Source organism: Megascapheus bottae, chromosome 9, assembly GCF_031878675.1.
Source record: "Megascapheus bottae isolate mThoBot1 chromosome 9, mThoBot2.hap1, whole genome shotgun sequence".
Lineage (NCBI taxonomy): Eukaryota > Metazoa > Chordata > Mammalia > Rodentia > Geomyidae > Megascapheus > Megascapheus bottae.
In genome coordinates this window covers 8586509-8592808 of record NC_143517.1, presented here as the reverse complement: position 1 = coordinate 8592808, position 6300 = coordinate 8586509, and positions in this window count along the sequence as shown.

The following is a 6300-nucleotide window of genomic DNA, read 5'->3' as shown; positions in this document are numbered from 1 at the left end:
TACACAAACCTTTACAATGACAAGTCTAGTAAGTCTGTACAGAGCATTTCTTCCCAGCCATCTTGAGAATGTAAATGTAGAAAATGTAAGTTTGGATAAATATCCTGTTTCCTGTTTGTTTTCATACTTGTAACCCCCATTTCAGTTGAGTTTACAAGATCCTACCAGGTGATCATAATTATCTTTGTGATTGTCTTCTTCCCCCAATTGTAATATTTTTTTTCAAATTTTAGGTTAACTTGATATGAATTGTATGTAATATATAATGAAATAACAATGATTTTTATGTTTTAAGTAACAGTTTGTACAAATTCTTCTTGATTGCTGGATATTCTCTAAGCATTTTGTAGATCATACCAGAGGACATGGGATGAGGCCGTGGCTGGGAAGACAGTGGAAAGGAAGGTGGAGGGAGGGAAGAGGTGGTGTCAGGGGGAGGCAAGCTGATGGGGGATTTCACTCAGACTAGGGGGCAACAGCTGCTTCTTATCCCGGCTTCAATTCATACAGTCCCATGCCATTCCAGAGAAAGTATTCAGTTTTCCTGGTTGACACCTTGATGACTGCCTTTCTGAGGCAGCCTGACTGTAAAGCAGGGTCTTTGGGGAAGACTAGCTACACTTGGCCTACTGTGGCGGTGTATCATTTGCTTCTCAGTATAGTCATTTTTGTTTTGTAGATTGGGTTTATGATATATTTAATTATAATCTACAAAAAGAACTGTGTAAAATAAACCTAATCTGTGATTTCACTTTAAAAAATGTTGTGCCTTAATAATAGGGCATTGTATGTTAATAAGGGAAAACAAAACCTTTTTTTATTAGATGGGAAAATAGGAACTTTTACCATTAAAATTTTAAGTTCCTTTAATGTTTTTAATATTAGAATTGTGGGGGATTCATTTAAATTGAAATCGATAAGAAATTATTTTTGCATAATCTAGCATTTACAGTTAAACATTTTTATAAGAACTGGCATCTTGATATATATGTCTGAAATGATACTCATCTTTTGATTGTCAATTTAATATGAAACCAGGATGGATGACATTTTTACAAATTTTACTTTCAAGTAAATCATTCGGTGTGCTAATTTCTGTCTCCCCTAGTCTTGTGGCCTCACTTTGATTAAAGAAGCTCATGTAACATGTCAGTTTATTGACGTTCAAAAAGTAATGTGTGTGTGTGTGTGTACACGTATGTATGTACGTGTGTATGTGAGTACATGTCCCATAGCAAAACAGTTTATAAGAAGAAGATCCAGATTGGCTGTGAGTGCAGGAAGAACCAGTCTGTACTTTGGAAGGAGGCTTTGTTTTTACAAGGTGCTGGTTAAATTAATTTCATGTCTTTGGAGGCTGGGAAGTACATGGATTCCAGCTTTTCATAGGCAAACTTTTTTTTTTCTTTTTAAATTGATGAATTTTGTGGAAAACACATTTAAATGGTTTTCTTTGAAATAGTTTAAACCAAATTTGAAGTTAAGGATGATGGTAAAATTAAAACAAGTTGTTATATACTGTGTTTGTAAGAGTTCTTCTCTACAGTATTAGAATTAATGTAATTGGTGTAAATTACAAAAGCAAAACTGTGATGTTTTATTAATAGTGTGTCCCATTAAAATTCCTTTTAAGCTATACAAATAGTGCATTTTTCTTCAGAAGTGACTTGCTCCTGTAGTTTTTCTTTTCCTTTTTTCCTTTTTGGTACAGCAAAGAAGGCATATTAAGTCATGACATGAATTAACTTACAAAAGCTTTTCTCTTGTCCCAGATCAAAAAACAACCTTCATTTGTGCAGTGGTAGACAGACGACATTAACTGGCTATGGTCAGTGCACACAGCTCAATAGGTAATCTCACAGAGACCATGTTTTGCAGTGAGATGGGAAGCACTGCTTTCTCCTTTCTGACAAGGCGGCCCTGAGAAACTACATATATGCATATGCATATGTACACCCAGCCCCAGGGTATTCTCTGAAGTTACGATATTGTGTTTCCTCCTCTTCAAGCTTTTTGCTTTTTAAATTTATACTTTCTGATAACTATGCCTCTGGACATACTTTGCCAAAAGAAATTTGAATTCTCAAAATAAACCGGTCATGTCTAAAGAGATGATGTGTCTGATCTTTTTCCTTTCTTTTATGTTATAATAAAATAACGATGTCAACTTCCTTAGGTATGCAGCTTTTTTTGTTTTTGTTTTTGTTTTTGTTTTTTTCTTGAAAGTATTTTACTTCTGATTGAAAACTGAACAGTGTCCACACTGTTCATCGCAAAGATACACAGTATTCACGCGCAAAGATACACAGTATTCATGAATACAATGCTGGTCATTGAGGAAATGTATACACACCTCAAGTTCTCCTTCATGCTTTTTCTTTTAGAAAGATACTGTTTACCAAAAAGAAACTTCAGCAGTACAGGAAAAACTATTTTCCCAATAAATTTACGAAAACCTAAGATTCCCAATGGAATCAAGATTACCTTCCCGCTACCACTGCCTCAATATAATCACATGCTTATTGGAACACTAATAGTCACACCCTAAGAGTACATTTACTTTCAACAATGAGGGTGATTCTTTAAAAACAAACCAGTGTGGTAAATGTAACATGGATCTCTGTGAGTATTAAGTGTCTGAAATAGGCAGCTAATACTGGATTTAATATTATTTTATAAATAATTGTTCCCTTAGCAGTAAACATAAGTCTACACATTCACAATAATCCTATAAAATAAATACTGTGATTATGCACAACGTTATGACAAACTAGTTTTATTTTTTTATTGTAATTAGTAAAAGGGTTACATGATATTTGCCAGATAGACGGTGCGTTAATTCACATACATTGATACCCTTTCACATGTCTTGGTACCCGTTTCCCTCCCCCCCACACCCCCTACCCGTCTTGGTTTTCCCCCCTTCCCTATCAAATTTCAAATATCCAAATACAAATAAATTCAATATATCAGATAACAAAGTGAGATACTATAACAATATGAGATAACCAAGGGACAGCAAAGGAGATGAGAGACAACATAGTACATTAAGGACAACAATCATTCATTATATGGCTTTTGTTTCAATATCCTAGAGGTCCTTTCAATTAGCTTCACATTATATGTCCTTATGTATCAAGATTTTGCTCTATTGCAAATCTCTGCTAGTAGAGCCCAAGGTTTCTACTGATTATGACGAATGAGGGAAACCATTGAGCCTAAGTTCCTTTGAGTCTGGCTTACTTCACTTAATATGATTTTTTCTAAGTCTTTCCATTTCCTAACAAATGGGGCGATGTCATTCTGACAGCAGCATAGAATTCCATTGTGTACAAATACCACAACTTGTTGATCCACTCATCAACTGAGGGACATCTAGGTTGGTTCCATATCTTTGCTATGGTGAATAGTGCTGCAATGAACATTGTTGTGCTAGTGGGTTTAGTATGTCCTTGTTTCTGGGTGGTTGGGTAAATGCCAAGTAGTGGAATTGCTGGGTCATAGGGGAGTTCTATGTTTAGCCTTTTGAGGCACTGCCACACTGCTTTCCATAGTGGTTGAACGAGTTTGCACTCCCACCAACAGTGTAGTAGTGATACCTCCTGGCCACATCCCCTCCAGCATCTGTTGTCATTCGTTTTCCTGATCTTGGCCATTCTAGCTGGAGTGAGGTGGAATCTTAGAGTTGTTTTGATTTGCATTTCTTTTATGACCAGAGATGTTGAGCATTTCTTCATGTGTCTATAGGCCATTTTTGTTTCTTCTTCAGAGAAGACTCTCTTTAAGTCTTTGGCCCATTTTTTAATGGGATGGTTGTTACTTTGGAGGTTAGTTTTGGAGTGATTCAATTTTTTGAGTTGTTGATATATTTTAGATATGAGGCCTTTGTCCGTTGTTTGGTTGGTGAAGATCTTCTCCCACTCTGTAGGCTTCCTGATTAGTTTACTAGCTATGTCCTTTGCCATACAAAAGCTCTGCAGTTTAATGCAGTACCACTTATCCAGCCTTTCTCTGATTTGTTGTGATTCTTGGTCTTTATTAAGAAAGTTTCGACCTGTGCCAAGGAGGCCTAGTGTATCTCCTATTCCTTCCTGTAGAGTTTTCAGTGTGTCAGCTTTTACCTCGAGGTCTTTGATCCATTTGGAGTTAATTCTAGTGCAAGGTGACAAAGAAGGATCCAGCTTTAGTTTTCTGCAGGTGCTTAACCAGTTCTGCCAGCACAACTTGTTGAAGAGGCTGTCTTTCTTCCATTCTATTTTTTTGGCTCCCTTGTCAAAGATTAGGTGGCCATAGGTCTGTGGTTTAATATCTGGGTCCTCAGTTCTATTCCATTGGTCTTCAGGCCTGTTCCTGTGCCAGTACCAAGCTGTTTTGAGAATTATAGCTCTGTAATAGAGTCTAAAGTTTGGAATTGAAATTCCTCCAGCGCTCTTCTTTCTGCTAAGAAGTGTTTTTGCTATACGGGGTCTTTTATTATTCCATATGAAATTTTGGATTGCCTCTTCTATTTCTTTAAAGAATGACATTGGGATGTTGATGGGTATTGCATTGAATTTGTAGATAGCTCTTGGCAAGATTGTCATTTTCACAATGTTGATTCTTCCAATCCAGGAGCATGGGAGGTTTTTCCATTTCCTTACTTCTGCTTTAATTTCCTTTTTTTAGGGTTTTAAAGTTTTCATCAAAAAGGTCCTTTACATTCTTAGTTAAGCTAATTCCTAGGTACTTTATTTTCTTTGAGGCTATTGTGAAAGGAGTTTCTTTCCTGATTATTGCCTCGTTCCTCTCACTGTTGGCATAAAGGAAGGCAGTTGATTTTTGAGGGTTGATTTTATAGCCTGCTACTCTTCCAAAGCTTTGAATCAGCTCAAGGAGCTTGGGAGTAGAGTCTATAGGATTCTTTAAATACAGAATCATGTCATCTGCAAAGAGGGATAGTTTTATTTCCTCTTTCCCTACTTGGATCCCCTTTATGCTTGCTTCTTGCCTTATTGCACTGGCTAGGAATTCTAGTACTATGTTAAAGAGTAGTGGAGAGAGTGGGCATCCTTGTCTCGTTCCTGATTTTAGAGGGAATGGCTTTAGATTTTCACCATTAAGTGTAATACTAGCAGTAGGTTTCTCATACACAGCCTTTATTACATTGAGGAATGTTCCATGGATTCCTAGTTTCTCCAGAGCTTTTAACATAAAGGGGTGTTGGATCTTGTCAAATGCCTTTTCCGTGTCTATTGAGACAATCATGTGATTTTTGTCCTTGCTCCTGTTGATGTGTTGAATTATATTAATTGATTTGCGTATGTTGAACCAGCTTTGCCTCCCTGTAATGAATCCAGTTTGATCATAGTGTATAATTTTTTTGATGAGTTGTTGTAGACGGTTGGCCAGTATTTTGTTGAGAAGTTTTGCTTCGATGTTCATCAAAGATATAGGTCTATAGTTCTCTTTCTTTGATGAATCTCTGTCTGGTTTGGGGATCAGGGTTATACTGGCTTCATAGAATGAGTTTGGTAAGGAACCCTCATTTTCAATTTCGTTGAAGAGCTTGAGGAGTATTGGTGTGAGCTCTGCTTTGAAGACCTTATAGAATTCAGCTGTGAATCCATCTGGCCCTGGGCTTTTCTTAGGTGGAAGTTCTCTAAGTGCCATTTCTATTTCAGAGCTTGAAATAGGCCTGTTGAGTTGGCTTAGTTCTTCTTGGTTCAGTGTGGGTATGTTAATATTGGCTAGGAATTCATCCATTTCATCTAGATTCTCAAATTTGTTGGCATAAAGGTTTGAGAAGTATTCCCTCATGATATTCTGGATCTTGGTAATTTCTGTCGTGATATTGCCATTTTCATCTGCGATTTTGTTTATTTCGATATGCTCTCTTCTTTTTTTGGTAAGATTTGCTAAGGGCTTGTCAATTTTGTTAATTCTTTCAAAGAACCAACTCCTTGTTTTGTTGATTCTTTCTATAGTTTTTTTGGATTCCAAATCATTTAATTCTGCTTTGATTTTAATTATTTGCTTTCTTCTACTGGGATTAGGGTTGGTTTGTTGCTCTTTTTCCAGGAGCTTAAGGTGAGACATTAACTTGTTGGTTTGCAATTTTTCCAACTTGTTGTTGTAGGCACTCAGCGCTATAAATTTTCCTCTGAGTACTGCCTTTGCTGTGTCCCAAAGGAGTTGGTAGGACAAACTAGTTTTATTAGCCTTCAGAACATCTGGTATGCAGTTGTACAATCCTTACCACTGTCCATGTACAGAACCTATTTCACATTTCCACACAGACACTACCGGCTAAACAGTGGCTTC